Below are 21,455 nucleotides of genomic sequence, written 5' to 3' on the forward strand. Positions count from 1 at the left end.
CCTGGGTAACTCAGTCGGTTAAGTATTTGCCTTTAGGTCAGGTCATGATCTCAAGGTCCTGGGATTGAGCCTGCAGGGTCCTGGGATCAGACTCCATGAGGGGCTCTGCACTTAGCAGGGAGCCTGCTTCTCCCTTTCTCTGCCTGCCACCCCACCTGCTTGTGCTCCCTTTCTCTCTCTCTCTCTCTCTCTCTTTCTCTCTCCCTTTCTTTCTTTCTCCCTAACAAATAAATAAATAAAATCTTTAAAAAATAAAATATGTGCTTTCTATCAATAAATCCATCAATCCCTCAGAACTGTTGAACCTTTCTGTACTAGGCCCTGATAGAGGCTATGTGCAAGAGATAAAACTGGATTGAATGTGGTATCTGCCCTCAGTGAGTCTCCAAGTCTTGTTAGTGAGTAAAGACAAGCTCACACAGCCCAGTGAACACAGGACAGTGAAGGTAATTGAAGTGTTGTTCAAGAGTTCAGAGGACAGAGAGCAGAGGGGAGAGGGGAGCTAGACTAGACAGGCGGAGCTGGGCTTGGACCTGGATTAGAGACCCAGAAGAGAAACAAAGGAACTGTGTTATATTTGGCATAAAAAGGACACCAAAAAAGCAAAGACACAGAGAAAGGGAGTGGGAGTATGTGCTTGAATCCAGTGGAGGGTACATTTATAGTAACACTGAGAAATAGAAGGAGATGCAGGGAGGTGTCAAATTTGTAGAAGGCTTCTTACAGATGGTATGTATTAGAATCTTTTTCATCTGATCCCTACTCAAATTTGTTTAAGCAAAAAAAAAAAAAAAATTAAAAAGAAAGTAAAAGGAATAGAGTGAGGGAGGGATACAAGAAGTAACTTAATAGCGTCTACATCTTCAGACATGCCTGGATCCAGATGTTCAAAGGTAATGCCATCAGAAATATCTTTCTGCAATTTTAATTATATTCTCCTCTATATTAAACTCATCTCTACATGGTGGCAAATGGTTACCAGCACTCCACATTTCCATTTTGTTAACTCAGCAATCACAATGGAAAGGGAGCTTCTTTTTTGCGATGACCCCAGCAAATAATTCCGAGTGTCTCCGTGACACATAGACTTGTACCATGTGCCAATCCCTGTACCAGTTTGAGACCAGAGAGTTGCAGTGCTTTGCTTAGCCTGTTAGTGTGCACTCCTAGAGTCCCAGGATGGAGTCAGCTGTGCCCAAACCACTTGAATTATATGTAAGGAAAGAGAGAAGAGATGGTTCTCCAAAGAAAACTAGGAAGCTATTATGTTAAAGGAAATGGGTGCAGGCTAGGAAACTCTAAAGGAAACACCACAGAGGCTTTAAAAATCCAGGTAGAGGGCAGCTAATGGACTAGATTTGAGTCAACAATAGCTAGATTTCAATGGAAGCAATTCAAAGATCACTGGGAGGAACGCAAGCCGGGCAGGAGCACCAAGAGAATTTGAAGCATGGAGTCAAGTAGCCTTATAGCAATGCAAGCTGAACCCCAATACTCTGAGAGCAGTGGACTTTGCTTTTACTGTGGTCTCTTTCCTGGGCTGTTCATTATAGTAGTCACTAGCTATACATGGCTACTTAAATTTAAATTAATTAAAATTAAATAAAATTAAAAATTAAGTTCTCACATGCACTATCCACCTTTCAAGTGCTCAATAACCACATGTGACTAATAGCTACCATGTTCTAAAGCACAGAACAAGATATTTTCAGCATTGCAGAAAGTTCTATCAGGTAGCATTGGATTAAACTACCACTTCCATCATTTAGGTTAATTTTCCCAAGAAACGTATGTGCTCAGACATCACACTTTTCTTTTGCTGTTCAATTTAAAATAATGAGAAAATGAGAGTAGAATTATTCTGCTAATGATAGAGCCAATATAGAATCTCCAACAAGAGGCTTAAGCCCAAACCTGAAATCCAATTAAAAATGTTGATTATCTATCCATTGCTCCACCTTGCCCCCTGTGTGCTCTCTTTTACTTTTCCTCTAAGCATGTCTTGTGAAATTGTGATTATTGGAAGCCAAGCAGGTTGATTAACAGACACCAATTAAGTATCTAGTGAAAAGAGAGAAGAATATGCTGATTAATTCCGGCTTTGGGGCTTCATGGCCCTCGACTGGTATTATGCAGAGTTCCAGCGGGGTTTTAGGAAACAATTCTCCAATTGCTCTGTCAGCCACCCATCGTGCACCCTGGATGGCCTGAAGATTATGACGAGAAACTGGAGTCCAGGACTGAATCTTCCTGTAACTGATGGCAAATATTTACAACTGCCATGTCCCCAAATTGCACTGCTTCCTATTTTAAGGGAAACGTCATGCTTTATAGAAGACATCCTTTGGGTTTTATAAATGTATTGGAGAGGAATTTGGAGTGTGTCTGAGCATCCATCAGGAGAGAAAAAAGAGGGCAATGGTATGGCAACCATAATTTACTGAGCTCCTGCTGTAAGCAATCTCTGTGCCAGAGATATGACAACTAAGGCATTTAATTTAAGTACCACACAAATGTAGGGATTATGCCCATTGCTACTGATGGTGAAACTGAGGCTTAGAGAGGTCAAGCAATTGTATGAACATTTCAAATTTGTCACTAAGTGGCATAGGTGGGACATAAACCCATCACTGTCTGCTACTAATTTCAAGCTCCTCACCACCCTGCACAACCTGTAGTATTTGCTGTACAGATAATCAATCTTGGCCCTTTGGTTGGGACCACCTCCTTCACTTCATCAGAAGTCCACACAGACTCCCGTTGGCAAGTCCTATGACTTTGGGAAGTGCTAAAGTTGGAGGTTTGTTATCTTTGCCCAGGGTATATATGCAAGGATCCTGGCCCACTTCCTGTCTGCATGAATTCATGGAGTCATTTTTCTTCCAGCAAACAGTTATTGAGAATCTACTATGCATCCGGTGTTGAAGATATAGAAGTGAATAAATAAAGCATGCACTCTGTCTTCAAACAGCTCACAGTATCCTGGGCTAAATAGATATTTCAATCAACAAAGCAGAGTGGCGGGTATAATGATAGAGGAAACACAGGATTCTATGCAGCAGGCAGTGTTCCAAAGGTGGGGTGGTGGGAGGAGCAGCCAGAACCAGCAATGAAGGGATAAAATTAAAAATAATAATAGGGATCCCTGGGTGGCGCAGTGGTTTGGCGCCTGCCTTTGGCCCAGGGCGTGATCCTGGAGACCCGGGATCGAATCCCACGTCGGGCTCTCGGTGCATGGAGCCTGCTTCTCCCTCTGCCTGTGTCTCTGCCTCTCTCTCTCTCTCTGTGACTATCATAAAAAAAAAAAAAAAGTTAAAAATAATAATAGACTTGAGGCTCCTGAGTGGCTCAGTTGGTTAAGCACCCAGGTCATGATCTCAGAATTGTGAGATGGAGCCCTACCGCAGGCTCCACATTCAGCATGGGGTCTGCTTGAAATTCTCTCCCTCTGCTCTTCCCCTCTCCACTCACACTCTTGCTCTCTCTCTCTCTCAAATTAATGTTTAAAATAATAATAATAATAATAATAAAATCAACTAAAAGCTAGACTTCTTTGTATCATCACCATATGATAATAAATTCTAAACAATGTCACTGATAAAATTCTCCTTCCCCAAATCATTTCTTGGTCTAAGTTCTAAATGATTACTGGAGTCACCATTGAGTTTGAGTAATATATATATAAATAGGAAATCAGCATATTTTTGTCCTTTAAGAAACATTCTGTTCTGTGTGAAAATTAATTCAGGATATCTTTGTTATACAGTCATCTTCCTGCCCCAACACAGACTGACAACACTCATGCACTTTGAGAGTTAAGGCCCTCCTGATCCAGACAAGCTCACTTCAGATGCAGCCTATCTCCAGCCTCTGCAGCACCACATATTACCAAATTTACAGTAGATTCACAATAAGCAATGATAGTGCAGCGATTAGAAAGATGAGAGGAGGGATCCTTGGGTGGCGCAGCGGGTTGGCGCCTGCCTTTGGCCCAGGGCGAGATCCTGAAGACCCGGGATCAAATCCCACATCGGGCTCCCGGTGCATGGAGCCTGCTTCTCCCCCTGCCTGCATCTCTGCCTCTCTCTCTCTCTCTCTCTCTGTCTCTCTGACTATCATAAATAAATAAAAATTCATAAAAAAAAGAAAGATGAGGGGACTAGCGTTACTTATATAAACTACCCGTTGTAATAGTGTAAAGAAAGATTCTCATTTGTACGTGAAATATTTTACAGAATTTTGTAAATATCTTTTAAATTGACATTTAGTCTTTTAAAATGGCCAATTGCTTATTTTAAGCTAGGGAACAAATCAGGAAAAATAATGATGGCTATTAAGTCTTACATGATTTCAGCTGAAGAGAATTTCATCATTTGGAAGAGGGAGGGGTTCAAGAAACCATCTGTTCTCGATGTCTGATGCACTAGGTTCAGCACTGGTGCTGGGAGCTCAAGAGGAGGCGCCCCACACCCATAGGCTTGAAAAAGACTGATGCATTCACAGAGTTCATGGTGACCATTAAGTCCATTGATAGGAGGTATGACCATTAGGCAGCAGGCTGCTGTTTGAACCACTTTATTATTTTTTTTTAACTTTACAGATTTTAACAACTTATCTTTTTAAAATAATTTCAGGCTTACATAAAATATGCAAAAAGATTTTTCAAATATCTTTCACCCAGAATCCACAGCAATTAAATCTAATCACAATTGATACAATATTATTGAGATACTACAATGATTATATCCATGTATCTTATTTAAGTATCACCAATTTCCCCACTGATAACCCTTTTCTTTGGTACAGGAGTCAATACAGGATCCCACACCATATTTAGATATTATTTCTCTAGTTGGTATCTCCTCCAGTTTGGGATACTTCCTCAGTCTCTGTTTTTCGTGACTTTAGCACTTTTGGAGGGCACTGGCCATTTATTTTGTACGCAGATGCTTAGTTTGAGTTTGTGCAATGTCTCCATGTGACTACATTCTGATTTAAATTTTTGCCAAAAATACTGAAAAGCTGATTTTGTGTCCTCTAAATACATATTAGGAAGCACATGGTTTATGCCATTCTGCTGATATTAACATCACTTTGTCAGGGGAATATGTGATAGGTGTCTTCACCGTGGTTATAATTTTTAATTGATAATTAACAAGTATACCATGTGGAGATATTTTGAAACCATATAAATATCCTGTTTCCCATCATACTTCCACTCACTAATTTTAGCATCCATTGATGATTCTCGTCTGAAATGATTATTACTGTGATGTTTCTCACATGGTGATTTTCCATTTCCACGGTTCCTTCTACATGTGTTAGCTGAACTTATGCTTTAAGGAAAAGCTGTTTCATTCACTCATTCATTCATTTATGTCAGTATATGTGTAAGTAGACATTTACAGAAATATTAGTATATAACTATCAGTGTAAAGCTATGAATTCTTATTTTAGTCAGTGGGTTATACTTATATTTATTTGGTTCCTCAAAGTTCCCTACATTCAGCTATTAGGAGCTGTTGGCTTCTGTGTCTTTCTAACATGTTCCTGTTTTTTGCTCTTGCTAGTGACATGTGTATTTGATTTTTAAGAAAACAGAATTTTGATATATTAATTAGATCTCATTTTCCTATTCTCAACATTAGATCATCTAACATTGGTTCATGGTCCTAGGATTCTGTGCTCCTTTCCCCCCACTCCCATTCACTTTTCCTCTTGTATTTCAGCTTGGGAAATTTCTATTGACCTACCTTCAGATTCACTGATTCTTTCCCCAACCATGTCTAGTCTACTGATAAGCCCTCAAGAGAACTATTTATATCTGTTCTCATATATTTTTTAAAAGAATTTATTTATTTATTTGACAGAGAAAGAAAGAGAGTGCAAGCAGGGAGAGCAACCAAAAGGAGAGGGAGAAGCAGATTTGCTGCTGAGCAGGGACGCTGACAGAGGGCTCAATCCCAGGACTCTGAGATCATGACCTGAGCCGAAGGCAGACGCTTAACCTGTTGAGCCACCCAGGTGCTCCTGCTATGGATTTTTTTTTTTTTTTTTTTTGTAGCTTCTTGCCTCAAAGGTCACCCAGCTGTTTATTATTTATAAATATTGTCCACCATTTTTCCTGGATCCCTTAATATATTGGCCATAGTTATGTTTAATTCCTGGTTTGATGTTTCCAACATTTGGTTCACTTTTGAGTCTGATTCTGCTGATTAGTTTGTCTCTTGCCAAGGTATGCATTTTCATGCTTTCCAACATCTTACTGTTTTTGACTGAGTGGCAGAGATTGTGTGTAGACCAGAGCAGCTGAGGTAAATAGTCTTTATGCCTGGCAATAGGTGAACTTTTTCTGTCGGGCCATTAGTGTAGAGGTTTAGTCAATCTAGGTAGGACTTGGGGTTGGGTTTTGTTTTTACTGTTTCTTGTATTACTTATAATGCATGCCAGCTTTAAATTCCTTAGCGCTGCCTTATGTTTATATTGGCGGCTCTGACATGGAATAGTGCTTCTCCATGCTCTTGCTCCACTCTCAACTGTCATCCCTCCCCCTGACACTGTGCCACAGGGTGGTTTCTTTCCATGCTCTTCCCCATTCTATACTTCAGTAACTTCTGTTTTTGTCTTTTTTTATTTTCTTCTTTGTGCTTTCTTGTATCTTTTTTATACTTTTGTCAAGCTGCACATTTAATTTCCTTATTTTCATTGTTTCATTTTTATGTATAAGATCACTTATGGTTATGCATGGTAACCTGGTGGCTATTTGGTTAAGTGTCCAACTCTTGGTGAAGTAGAGCCCCATCAGGCTCCACACTCAGCAGGGAATTTGCTTGAGATTCTCTCTCCCTCCCTCGGTCTGCCCCCCCACCTTTGCTCTCTCTAAAATAAAAACAAAATAAATCTTTTTTAAGAAAAAGATTCCTTATGGTTATGCAGTTCCCTGCAATCATTAATTTGTATGTATCCATAGATTCTGATAACCAGTGTTTTCATTATAATTAATTTTTTAAGATTCTACATTTCCAATTTATATTTTCTCTTATGCAAGGTTGTTTTTCGATTCCATGTAGAAGGACATTTGGGAGTTTTAATTTTCTTAATGATATCTAAGCATTTGTTTTTGTATTGTGATCAGTTTTATTTACATTTCTACTTTATGAGAATTATTGCCTATTTCTTTGTGACTGGTTATAGGTTAAATTTTGTGACAACCAATGAGTATTTTAGAAGAAGGCATAGTCTCTATTATCAGTGTGTTTTTCATGTAGAGTGTGTGTGTGTGTGTGTGTGTGTGTGTGTGTATACTGTTTATTCATGAAAGTTCACAGATTTTTCCTTTATTTCTGAGGTCACATAGTTTTATATGCTATGTCTCAGTGTTGATCATCCAAGGTTGATTTCCCAAGGATGAGCCCTTTCAATATATGGATTGTTTCTGGAAAAGAATATTGAATTAAAGTTTTAAATATTACGTATGTTCCATTAGTTTCCTTTTCTTGTTCTGAGCCTCCAATTATATGCATATTACTTCTTCTTTGCTATCTTCCATTACTAAAATTTCTTTCCTGACTTTTTTCTCCTTTCTTTACTTCATTTTCATTATCTTGGCTGTTTCCTACCTTTATTCAATACCATTTATTAAATTTTTGTTTGAACCTATTTCACTTGAGCATCTTATAATTTACACTTCTGAAATAATTTTGATTATTTTTGCTTCAACAAACCATCCGTTCCATTTTTTCCTGTTTTTTTTTTACCTATTTCCATTTTTTTCTTTTTTGAATTTCTGATTCAAAGTGATTTGTTATGTTTTCAAATGTTCACCTGTGTATATTTAATTAACTTTGCAATGTTGTCTTGTGAGGTTTTTTCCTCATGATTTGTTTTTCTTTTTCTTTTTCTTTTTCTTTTTTTCTTTTTCTTTTTCTTTTCTTTCTTTCTTTCTTTCTTTTTTTTGAGGGACAATTTTCATCAAATGAAATGCTTTGGCTCTTGTTTTCTGATTTTTTAATAATAACTTTGGGTAGACTTTTTAAATGTCTTTCTTTGATTTTCAAAGTTTTGTTGATATTTAGAAGATTTCTAATTCAGTATGGCCCTCTTCTGCCAGTATAGCAATTCCTTAGTGGAGAGAAAGAGAGAGAGAGAGAGAAAACACATGATGTGGGAGATGTTCTGTGCCCATTATTTATTGGGTTTTTGTTTGTTTGTTCTCTGAAATAACCTTAAAATTTTCCATTCACCATTCAGTTGTTAAGGGGGTCCTCTCTCTTTTTGCATCTTCTTCTCCCTGAAGTCATGCCTCTCAAAAACTACCATTTCAAGTCATGTGCACTTTTAAGAATCTTTTTTGTTAATAATAATCAGATCTATCAATAAATATTTTTAGTATTTTTACACATAAGGTGAACTTTGTCTTTCTATGGTTTTAGAAAAATGTATGTCCAGCTTTAGCTCCCATCTTCTCTTTTTCTTATAGTCTTTCTCAAACTGCCTTTGCTTATGATAAACAGACTTTGGTGAGAATATGAATGAGAGCTCACTGGGATTTTTTAATTTTTACTTCTGTAATTATTTTGAAGTTTGGTAAATCTCTGTGTATTAGCTATTCTGAGATTTTGAGTTTTGTGTACTATTATTTGTTCTTCCTGTTGTTCTGTATTATTTTTACAGATTATATGGCTTATATAGACCTAGGTAGCAGCTACTATTTTCAAGTACCCAGAAGCCCCCTATGTAATATTGTACAACACTACAGTTTTATTATCAAAGACAAAAAACTTAAGGGAATTTGAACAGTATATCCCAGCTCATACAGCTGGCACCTGACAAGCTGAGAACAATAGAGTGTAGTGATGGGAGCCCAAACTGTAGGGTAAAATAAATCTGGTTTTAAGTACTGGTTTTCTAGCTGTGTGATCATTCACCATTTATTTAACTGCTCTAAACTATCCATATCTGTGTTCAAAAAAACGGAGATTATAGTATTTACCCCTTGGTTCTTCAGTGCAAACTAAATGAGACAACTTTTTAAAATCTCAAATATAATGTGTCTCAATAGATATAAATAGAAGCCTCTCTTCCCCAAAATGTTCTCTTTACAACTTTTTTTCCAGAGTTCTACAATACCTGTTGCATGTCTAGTCAGAAAGCGCTTTGACCAACCCAATCTTGACTTGCTCCAGGGAAGAATTAAGTTCATCCCAGCATGTGAGTATTAAACATGGTTCTGATAGTTTTAAAACATCAAAAGTAATATGTCAGATTCAGAACGTAATTTGAGTATCTAATCTCCCATTGGATGCTTAAACTGCCCCAGAAGATCTCATCAATTGGTTATTCATTTCATTTTGGATCTCCAATTGCAAATAAAAATAATCACTGTTTCCTAAGCAGCTTATTTTTTTTCTTATGTTAAAGTGACATCTTCCTCCCTTCAACTTCCAGTCACTGGATCCAGTTTTGCCAACTTAAAGTCACCACAATAATTCTACTTCTCAGTGATCCAAGGGCCTCCAAAATAGATCTGGCTCACTGGGGTTGTTATTTGAAACCAAGTGTTCTACTAAGCCTTTCTTCCAAGACCGTGGAGACTCCATTGTTTTAGTGGTTGGTTCTGCTCTATTTGCAGAAATAAGTAGGCTTTTGCATGATTGTCCCTAGGATAGATTATAGGATGATGATGTTTTCTCCTTTCTACTAAGTGTACCAGACCTCTCTAAGAAATGCCTCCTTTGGATCTTTTCTAGTGTCCTGACCTTCCATACAGAGCACAGCATCTGTGGCAGTGGTTTCTCTTCTGGAGGCTTAAATGCATTATTTAATTATAGGATATAGACATGTCCCCAGCAGTACTCAGGACCAGTAACAAAAGCTATTACTTATGATTTTCTCTAATGCTTCATCTTTTTAGACTTTTTTGGGAATAGATTTTCTTACTCTTTCTCTCATTCTCCCCATTCCTGGCAGCATTTTATTCTATTTGATTGAATAGGTCAGTTACATAAACTGATGGTGTTGTGCAGAAAAATGATACAAATATAAAGGAAGCTTTCAACAAGCAAGTTATATAATGCACCTAACTTTTAGATATCATTAGAAGTAGACATCATGGAACCCATTTTAGTAGTAAACATAACTACAAGACAGCAAAATAGTAGAGTTGTTAGCTCTAGCTTACCCATCATGATTTCATGCTTCACCACATCAGGCCACATGTTATATACATTTTTCATTTAGTCAACACAATCACCAAACCCATAAAGCATCTGATATTCAAATTTCCCCAAACCAGTGATTATCATCCACAAAACTTTGATATTGATAATATCAGTATTTTTTTTATTTTTTTTATTTTTATTTATTATTTATGATAGTCACAGAGAGAGAGAGAGAGAGAGAGGCAGAGACACAGGCAGAGGGAGAAGCAGGCTCCATGCACCGGGAGCCTGACGTGGGATTCGATTCCGGGTCTCCAGGATTGCGCCCTGGGCCAAAGGCAGGCGCCAAACCACTGTGCCACCCAGGGATCCCGATAGATCAGTTTTAGTGAGGACTATGTGCCTTCTAGGTTAGATGTTTTGTACTCGTTTAATTTAATCATCACAAAAACCCTATAAGTATTCAATAGATCATGCCTTTTCCTAAATTTACCTTAAAATATCTCCTTCTCTTCACCCAGTTTCTTGGAAGAATCTCTACTCTAGGACTTTCTTTTGCAGCCCATTGAAATTTGGCTCCTGCTCTCACCATTCTGTTAAAAACTCATCACCAATAATCATTTTATTGACCAATTCTTGTCCTGTTGGAACTTTCCCAAAGACTGACATTGTTGACTACTGCCTTGTTCACATAATTTTCTCACAAGTATTATTACCCCCTTTTTACAGATGAAGAAATTGAGGCTTCCATGTGTTGAATAATTTGCCCAAGGTTACACAACTAGCAAGTCAAGGAGCCAGATTTGATAGACAGTTTATGCCCTTTGTCTCAACTAGGCAATCTCATATCTCAAAACTCAAACCATATAGTTCCTTAACCAACTTTAGTCCAAAGATATTCACTTCATTTCTGTGACTATTCTTTGAGATTGAGATTCCAAGATCTTAAACTAAAATTATGACTTACTACTCACAACAGTCTTCAGGTAAACCATGCCTCCTTAAATGATGTCATGTCTCCAGTTCCCTCAATCCTCTTTTCCCTGGTCACACTGCTATATTTTCCTGAAAACCCAGCACCAGATACAGAGTCAATTAGTCACTCTCCTTCTAAATAGTTGCCGTCTGCAGAAAAAGAGTATCATTTCAGCAACATCTTTCCGGCCCTTACAATTCATATTCCCATCCCTTCCCTTTAATTATTTCCATAAGTTCAATACTCCACCTCTGCCCCTTTACTTTCAACAGATGATGAAGCCTTTTTCAGTATAATGGAGGTCACAGAAGTATGAAATAAGCAAATTTACCTCTTTTTCCCCCAAAACTTATTTTCATTCATTTTCATCTTCCCATACCTACACTTCAAAATTAGTTGCATGTTAGAATCCCATCAGAAAATTATAAAATTCCCAATACCGAAGTAGAACTCTAGATCATATAAATCAGCATCTCTTGCAGGTGGGATCCAGACCTTGAGATGATAGATAGATAGATAGATAGATAGATAGATAGATAGATAGATAGATAATTTAAGATTTTATTTATTCATGAGAGACACAGAAAGAGGCAGAGACACAGGCAGAGAGAAGCAGGCTCCCTGCGGGGACCCTGATGTGGGACTTGATCCCAGGACCCCAGGATCATGCTCTGAACCAAAGACAGATATTCAACCGCTAAGCCACCCAGGCATCCCACACATTGATATATTTTTAAAGCACCTCAGTTGATTCCAGTGAACAGCCAAATTTGTGGACCACTGCTCTAATTTCAAATATTCTTACAGCAATTTCCTAAACCAGCCTGATTATAAGGGTCACTTGTGATGCTTATTATATATTGACATCCCCTAGTCCCCCTGGTGGATCTTCTAAATTAGTAGATTTAGAAGATCTGAATTGGGGACACTAATAGTTTTAACTAATACCCACAGGTAATTCTTGTTTATAGATTAATTTAGGAAATGCCACTCCAACCTTTTCTGTATTTCCTGTCTGATATATTTGCAATCTATCAGCTTCTCCTTTGAGTTAAAATATCTTTCAGTATTTTTCATTCTTAATCATCTTCCTTCTGCTATGTATCTTCTTAAAATTATAAATATGACTCTTATCTCTCTTTTTTTAAGATTTTATTTATTTATTCATGAGAGGATTGGCAGAGACACAGGCAGAGGGAGAAGCAGGCTCCCTGCAGGGAGCCTGATACAGGACTCGATCCCAGGACCCCGGGATCACTCCCTGAGCTAAAGGCAGATGCTCAACCACTAGCCACCCAGGTGCCCCACCTCTCATCTTGTTTTATCATCAAAAGTATTGACAGTGTCTCCCATTCAGTTTTCACCCAAGGATAATCTGGCTTCTATCCATACTGTTCTTCTAACTCAGGATTGCCAAGAATTACCCCAAAGGCTTTTCTGTTCTGTTTGGTTTTTAACTAAATTCACTTCCTTGTAGCATTTGCCATTAACCATCTCCCTATTCCAGAAACATTATTCTCCCCTGATCTTTCTCCTACTTCCTTGACCAGTCTTTCACTGTCTTTTTCAGTGATGCAGTTCTCTCTGTCCTCTCCATTAGTATTTTCTATAGGATTCCTACTTTTCTCCCTGTTCTCTTCTCAGCCACACTCTTTTTGGGTGTTCTCATCCATTCTGTGGCTTCAACCACAGCTACATACTGATTAGTTTCACAATTATATGTCCAGTTCTAAGCCCTGCATTATCAAATTCAACAAGCCACCAATTAACCTGTAGGTGTTTCCAGTTCATCATGTCCCAAAGTAAACTCAACATTACTCTGTCTATATCATCCTTGTCTCTGCTGCCTCTGTTAACATCACCCACTTTGAATCACCCAGCTAGAATTCTTGGAATAATTCCTGGTGTTATTGATTGCATCTGAGTTTACATGAGCCCATATATTATTAAATCTCTTCACACTGGCACCACACCAAACTGAGGAATGATCTCCTGCATACCTCGCCTCAACAATTTGCCCCAACCATATTTCCAGCTCTGTATTCTGACCTCCACCAACTTTCATGAGCTTCTCACCTCAGTGATCTGATAGCTCACTCTTACCTTTGGATCATCTTCCATGCTTGGCTCTTACAGACTGTTTCCATGGTGATATTCTTGGCTATCCTCTTAGACTAAATTTCTCCCTTGGCTGTGCTGCCTTAGTTGGCTCTGTGCAAATTTTTCTCAAAGTCCTACACTCCCCCAAGACCAACTTTCTTGGAACAGATGCCAAGGTAACCCTTCAGCCGTATTTGCCCTATCCCTAAGAGCAGGAGCTTGATCTATTATATTTATGAAATATTTCTCACATTTTTGTTCTTTTCTCTATTCCCTGATCAATCTTAATCCAAGATTTTATATTCTTTTTGCCTGGAACTATTATAATAGTCTCTGGCTAGTGTTTCCTTGTCTCCACATAGCCATCTGATTGCATTATTCCTCTGCTTAAAATAAGTAATTGCTTTTATTGCCTATAGATGAAAAAATCTGAATTCCTAAGCTTGCCATATAAATCTTTCCTGGTTCCCATGTAAATTTCTAGCCTTTTCTCCAACCAATTTGTCCCCTAAAGTCTCCTTCTGTATTCCTTGTCCTTCTCATTTCATTGATCTGGTCTGTTTCCAGATCTCTCTCTCTCTCTCTCTCTCTCTCTCTCTCTCTCACACACACACACACACACACACACACACACACACACACACACACACCATACACTCTGGCTACACTGAATCTGTAATATCTTTACCCACCTTACCCACTTAAGGTTTCTTGAATGTGTAGCCCCAAACGTTCTTATTTTATCTGAACTTTTTTTGAACTTTTCTCTGAACTTTTTTGCCCTAGTAAGAATTTATTACGTTCATCTGTGTTTTTAACTATAGCACCTAACATACTATACTGCAGTCATGCACACAAATAGCTATCTTCTCTATTATACTGCAAATTCTTCAAATGCGAGGACTGTGCTTATTCCCTCTTTTTGCTCTAGCAGCTAGTTCTGTGCCTGACAAATAGAAAGCACTCCATGAATATTAGTTGGGTGAATGGAATTGCTACAGTCTTTTTGGCCAGGGGTTGCAAATTGCAGCTAGCAGGCCAAATCAGGTCCCCTGCCTGTTATTGTAAACAAAAGTTTTATTGGAACACAACCACTTCTACTCATTTACATATTGCCTGCAACTCTGTTCATGCTATAATGGTAGAGTTCAGTAGTTGTGACAGGGATGATAAGGTCTACAAAGCCTAAAATATTTACTATTTGGGGGATCCCTGGGTGGCTCAGCGGTTTGGCACTTGCCTTTGGCCCAGGGCGCGATCCTGGAGTCCCGGGATCAAGGCCCACATCGGGCTCCCTGCATGGAGCCTGCTTCATTCACCCTCTGCCTGTGTCTCTGCCTCTCTCTCTGTCTCTATCATGAATAAATAAAAAATTAAAAAAAATATATTTACTATTTGACCTTTACAGAAAAGGATTTGATGACCCCAGCTTCTGGTCACTGAAGAGTATGCTCTGTAAATGTTAAATGCAATTTTATATGAAAAGTAAAATTTTTATCTCTGATATCATTGTTCCAATTTGCTGCTAATTTGTTCATGCTGGATCCCATGCCTTTAACTGCATCAAGGGTAGAATGTTCCTTACTGGAACAAAAAATATTTCTGTCCAAGAATCTCTCAAGCTTCTCATTTCCTTCTTTGGGAGTTCTGTTCATCTGCCATGAGGCCCTTCTCTTATTTTGCTGAACCACTGGATGGTTTGGAAAAAATTGCTCTGGAATCATAGGCTTAGAAGATTTAAAATAAGGCAAAATATTTCTCCTGGGAAATATATTAAAAACTTTGTGTATTTATGGCTTTCCCCAGCCCAGATTCATAAGTCTAAAATAATCAGCCAGCGCCACTGGGAAGAACAGGCTTCCCGGCTGATCCAGGAAGAGACGTATCCCATGAACGCCTTGTGTCCTTACACGTTGCTTTGGCAGGGTGTTAATGGGATTACCCACGCTTCATTTGGAGAAGGTTTGGCCCAGAATATATATCTGGATTGTACCTGAATACCAAAGGAGGGCTTCCTACATCATAAACATCCCTGAGCCCTTGCATAGATGTTAAAACCTTGGGTGCCTTTGTTGTGGTCCTTAATTCTGTTAATCGCCCTAGGTAAAGATTAGCTGCTCTTGTCAATTTAATTCAGCTTCAAACAAAGCAACAAGGTCACTATTTTTTCCCCTTCTCTCTCTCTCCCTCTCTCTCTTTGCAGCACAGAGGATTGAGTTGTCATGTAGCTCTAATAGGCAGCGCGGGGAATCGTTAGCTCACCTCAACGCCCTGACTGATGGGCACTTCACTTCAATCATCTGCCTGAGCAGTAGTGGCCCAGTACTATTGACACTGTGTCAGCTGCGAGAGAAGATGCCTTAATCGGCCTCGACACCTTCTGCATTGATTTGACAAGTTGCTGTAATGACCTTCTTGTTTTTCTGAAGGATTACTGTTTACTCGGGAGGTGCTGCTGACTAAATATACTGCATCGTCATGGAAACGCTGATGGTGGAGGCTGCCTCCCCACCAGGCCCGGGGGTGGGGGGGGGCGGGGGGTGACATTGATAGCAGACCGAATATTTCCACGAATTGGTCTGTCCTGATAGGGCTAATCCCAGCCCCACTAATCGGACCTACTCCAAAGAGCCAACCGGAATTAGGGACCATCCTGGTCAGATCCCCTGTTAAAGATAGTTTGCTCCAAAACTCTTATTTTTCCAAAATTCATGTCTGAGCTCTCCTTTTAGAGAGAAGGCACTGTTTGCTGTGACCACCTCCTGAGTGCACCTGGAACTTATTACCATTTACATTTTATTGAAGGAGGCTGCCTCTTCCTGGACAGACACACCCTTGCACTAGAAGAGGCCGTAGAATGGATACAAAGAGAAAACACTTTGAGTACCTGCCATGTACCTGGCAGTGGGTTCGCTCTGTTACGTTTATAAATAAGAGTTGCTCTATACATGTTAGTTATTATTATTATTATTATTATTATTATTATTATTATCCTATTTAATCAATTCCAAGGTACAAGATTTGCTCATCCTAATATTTCTGAAGTCAGAAATAGTTGTGATGTAGTTGGAAGAAAACATTCTATTGACACCTTCTGGTGAGAACAAAAAACAACAGCATTAGAGTGTCTTAGAGTCAATATTGCAGATTTTTGCAGTGAGCGTTTTATATGGATTACTTGTCTGAATCCTTACACAATCTTACACAGTTATCCATTGCATTTGGCTGCAAGTAACAGACACTTGACTACAGAGGACTAAGCACAACAGGATTTATTTGTCTCAAACAGCAAGAAGTCCAGAAGTAAGAAGTTGCTGGCCTTTTGCAACTCGATGTCAAAGCCAAGGTCTCAGCAATTCTCTTTGTCTTTCCTCAAGGCCCCCAGATAGCTGCTGAAGCTGAAGACATCACATCCTAATTGCAGATAGAAAGAAGGAATAAGGGGCATCTGGGTGGCTGAGAGGGTTAAGCATCTGCCATTGGCTCCAGGTCATGATCCCAGAATCCTGGATCAAGCCCTGCATCTGGGCTCCCTGCTCAGTGGGGAGCCAGCTTCTCCCTCTTCTTCAGCTCCTCCCACCCCCATCTCTCACTCTCTCTTTCTCTCAAATAATAAAATCTTTTTTAAAAATGAAAGAAGAAATGAAACCAAAAGAGTATCAGTTTAGTCAGCCGCCTTCCTAAGGATTCCTCTACATTTCTCTCTTAAAATCTTTCCCTTTTCTTTTCTTTCTTTCTTTTTTTTTTTTTTTTATCTTTCCCTTTTCTTGACCACCCCTATATGCAAAGAAGGCCGGGTCTTTCTAAAATTATGCCATATTGCCACCTCTACCAAAACTGGCATTATGTTACTAAGGAAGAAGAGCAGAATGGATATTGAGTGTGTCTCTGACTTCCCCTATGAGTAAGTATTATACGTCCATTGTACATGAAATTGAAGCTTAAGAGGGGAAGTGATTGAAGCCTCACCCTTGTCTGATGAAATTCTTATTCTTATTCTTTTATTCTTATTCTTATTCTTGTTCTCATTCTTATTCTACAGATAAAAGATAAACCAAGCTTACAGAGATTAGGTTACTTGACCTCATTGTCTTACATCTAATTTACCCTTGAATTTTAGTACTATGTACTATATACCACAGGTCATTCTGGGGAAGGCTTATATTCAACGGCAAGATAATTTGGGGAGGAAAGGAGGAACTGGGCTAGGAAACATGATTGAGAGTATGTTTTTCTTCTTCTTCCAGGGATCCAGCCAGTGGTCATGGGTAGAACCCATCTTCACAGATGTCTGTGATTTGTTTGATGTTTATCAAGCGTGCACAGAATGTCTGGCTGCTTTTCCAAGAATCTTGGATGGAGACCATCTGCCCATCTTTTACTGCCTACTTTAAGACTTATTGGCCATGCAAGTGTTTTATCTCTTGGGCTTTTGTTGACTCCTGCTTTCCCTGGGAAAATCCTGAGCAACTGCAGCTGTGGTTTAGAAGATGCTTGAGAAAAAAAGTGGTTGAGACCTGGGTAAAGGGTAATGGAGTGGAAAGTCCCAAGTGTGATAAAATTGGGAGAGATGATTAGCTGAGGTAATCTGAGTCAAGGTACCTAAGTAGGGAAGGTGGAGAGGTGGTTTCTACTTCTGATTCCCCTTTTCCCTCCCCACCCTACCTCTCAATACACACTACATTCCAGGTGGTTATGATGAGGCATTAATCATGGAACCCCATTTAGCCCCTGGCCCTAAACTGGGCACAAGTCACTAGGCTAGACCCAAAGTGTCAACAGATCTAATGGTTATCCCAGTGATTTGGGGCGTGACCCAAGTAGAGCCAGTCAGAAACCTCCCTGAGCTTATACATGTTGGCTGAAAGAATGGTTTTCTTTCTCTTCAATCATGGGCCATTAGTGTAAAGGCCTGAGGATGCTAAAAATCATCTTTATCACTACCTGGAAAGAGCCTATCTGAGAATGACACAATCATACAGTGGAAAGTGAATCCAGACATGGAAAGATAGCCAGAGAGCCCTGACAACATCATCAGAGCACCTGGATCTAGCAATGCCTGAAGCTATATATCTTATAACCCATTTCAAATTAGGTTAAACAAAGTAACAGCAACCAAACAACAAAGAAATTCACTGTCTGCTGTAACTGGAAACTTTCTATCATCTTTGATAAAAATGGTCCTGACTAATATCTAGGAATGAAGCAGCACTTCTAAATAAGCCCAAAACATAGCCAACTAAAAAGTTTAAAGGAACATCAACAAGGCAGTTGTGCAAGACTGTATGGAGAATAAGTAAAGAGTGAATTGGGAAGAATGGTTCAAAGTTGAGTTTGAGAACGTGGAAGATGAGATATAACTTTTCTTTTTTGAGATGTAACTTTACATAGTGACATATATATATACATATATACACACACACCTATATACACACACCTGTATATGCACCTGTATATACACACCTGTATATGCACACATGCGCATACATATACACTGTATTATCTCAAGGATCTACATGTGTGTGTGTATGTGTATACCGTTATTTTTCAGATCTACTAGAGTACTGTTGCGATTGAATTAGTAGTGCTTGGAGACAAATATGAATTTTCTATACAATCCTTTTCATCATTTTCTAAAGCAACAAATATGAAGAAAAGATTCACACTACTTCACCAAAAGGTCAATGAACTTTTTTTTTTTGCTGTGGTCTGGTGGCTCACTGAAAACTCTCCCCATCTCTTTCTCCCAGAAGAAGCCTGAGACACGCAAAACCTGACGCTGTGTCCCTAGTTCGTAAAGCCACTTCTTTAAACTTTTTCCTTTAATGAGTTTAAAAATTCAATAATAACTATGCATATTGGTGCAGAATCAGCTGTGTCATCCTTGTTTGCGTTTTTCACTATTAAAATCATATATTTATAAATATCTTCATGGAAGGACGCATGCATATTTCATATGCCGTCCTAGATGTGCTTTCTACCCAGGTTGTCAGGAAGCAAAATACAGGCATATATGAATTGTTCAACTAGATCATATGCGACTTAGTGAAATAAATACTAAGATGACAGACTCTTAACAGTGATTCACTGTAAAATTGCTAATAGACTGTACATTGTCTGTTATGCCCACATTGTGTTTCCACTGAGTCAAATTAAAGGGTGAGGAAAGTTAGATTTGTGTGTCACTCTAAATTGAAACATGCTTCAATATGCTACTTGAGCATAATAAAAGAATACCTATATACCACCGTATGTTGGCATGGTAATGTATTAAGCCAAGATAAATGGGGCAGTCATCTGAAGCAGAAAGTAATGATAGCCAAATCAGCAGTTAACAAGCTGGGTGCCTGACATCTATCAGGTTTTGAGAGAGAGAAAAAACAGGAACAGTCCTTCTGATCAACCTCTGATGAGGGGGGAAAAAGAAAGTCCATGGGATCTTGCTAACTCATTTCTAAAAAGAAGAGTCGCTTTTCTGAATGATTTAGAGGCAGCAACGGGTAGGAGGATTAGAACTCCCTACTCACACTCCTCCTCATGCCACCACCCCTGCGCCCCAACCGTGTCACCCCAGGATAACTGCCAGATGCCTCAAGGTACCCAGAGAACAGAAAAGAAAATTCAAACTGGAATTTATGTTTCAGAACTTAAGTGATATATATATTTTTTTTTTGCTTCCTGTGTTTTATTTGTTTGTTTGTTTGTTTCAGTGTGGTTTGGGTTTTGGTTTAGTTTCTATCTCAGTGAAAGATTTGCACTACTCTGGCATTCCAGACTAGAATGCTGTCTCACTTAGGGAGCACAGTAGTGATATTGTGCTTCTTTGGGGTTCACGACCGAGCTCACTGACCCTGCAGGGTCAGCCACTCTATCCACAAAGGAAGCAGAAGCAATTGTGCTTATAGTACCCCAGGGCTGCCCCATCTATTCTCTTTTCCCATCCCTCGGTGTCTCCCATCGCTCTTTGAGTTTACTCTACTGCTCTCATTTTCTTCATGCTGCATTTTTACTTGTTCCTAAGAGCTACCCACTTAGGTACCCATGCTCACAGGCTACCCCTTAGATGTGGCTCCTAGATTTTTGCTATCCATTTGTGATTGTGGCCATAAAACATTTCTGGAGACTGCATATGTCCACCTCTGTGAGCCCTGGGGCAACTTTCACACGGACCAGTCAATGAATGAACTGGTCAACAAAAATCACAATAAATATGTGCGTAGATTATGCCGGGCAGAGCTGTGGATGCATGTGTCTGTCGCAGTCCGGTGGTCAGAAAGAGCACAACCACTATGCAGGTGAAGACATTTTATCAGGGAATCCCAAGAGACCCCTCTGCTCCCCAAGTCCCAGGCCAGGTCATGGATAGAAAGTACGTATCCCCTTAAGCTCCTCCCTATGACTGTATTTATGAGGACCTATGATCACGATATATTATCTTTCCTGGGAAAACATTTGCATATGAATAGAAGTCTCATGATGATCCCATAGGTTAATAGGAATGCATATCATGGGATTTGGAACCTTCTGAGCAGCCAGTGGGATCATCTAGTTCTCAAGATCATTTGCAGAAGCAGTCCCCTATGTGATTGCCATAAAGAGCTGTGTTTTATCATGGAGAAAGCCACACCATGGACTTGTGTGTGTTTATTATTCCCATGCAGCAAAAGAAACATGATGTCAATGCAACCTGGGACAAATTCCCCAAGAGAACATGGAAGAAGGCCCAATAAGTGATTGGAAATCCAACTTGCCTTTCATATCAAAAGATGACTTTACTTTTTGGAAACCACGAACCCCATGTGGTAGCTCTATGGAAGTTTTCGTGGCGGGGGAGTGATCCTTCCTGGAATGTGTGAGAGCTGCATTAAATTCACCTGGCCCCTCAGTATCACCTCCCATCCTTTGCTAGCCATACACTTCCGAGTTCTGACCATTACCTCCATTTCCCAAAGTGGCATCTGCCTGTTGCCTCCAGGCCTACAGACATTCTCTCCTCCTTCCTCTCACCCTGCAAACCTCTCAAAGAGAATCTAGATCTCAGTTTCTGTTCTTCTTATTTACAACACTATCTCTGAATCAGTGGTCCTCCAAGTGAGGTCCTCAGGCCACCAACACTGACATCATATGGGAGTGTAATCAAAACGCAAATTCTTGAGCCCCTGTCCTGTTTATCCCTTTCAGAGCATGAAGACAAAGAACCAAGCAGTTAACACTGATTG

General features: G+C 39.3%; 2 long non-coding RNA genes across 3 annotated transcripts in view; one reads left to right on the top strand and one right to left on the bottom strand.

The window, feature by feature from the left end:
* The window catches only part of LOC144312409 (uncharacterized), a 28,959-nt gene extending 9,646 nt beyond the window's left edge, over nucleotides 1–19,313 (top strand). The window contains exons 2-3 of the long non-coding RNA XR_013377869.1: nucleotides 9,117–9,210; nucleotides 17,484–19,313. This is a non-coding gene — a long non-coding RNA (uncharacterized LOC144312409). The remainder of the gene's footprint in view (nucleotides 1–9,116; nucleotides 9,211–17,483) is intronic.
* LOC144312410 (uncharacterized) overlaps nucleotides 1–21,455 on the bottom strand; it is a 56,462-nt gene that overhangs the window by 18,922 nt on the left and 16,085 nt on the right. The gene's annotated exons all lie outside the window — the stretch shown is intronic.

Source organism: Canis aureus, chromosome 4 (genome assembly GCF_053574225.1).
Source record: "Canis aureus isolate CA01 chromosome 4, VMU_Caureus_v.1.0, whole genome shotgun sequence".
NCBI lineage: Eukaryota > Metazoa > Chordata > Mammalia > Carnivora > Canidae > Canis > Canis aureus.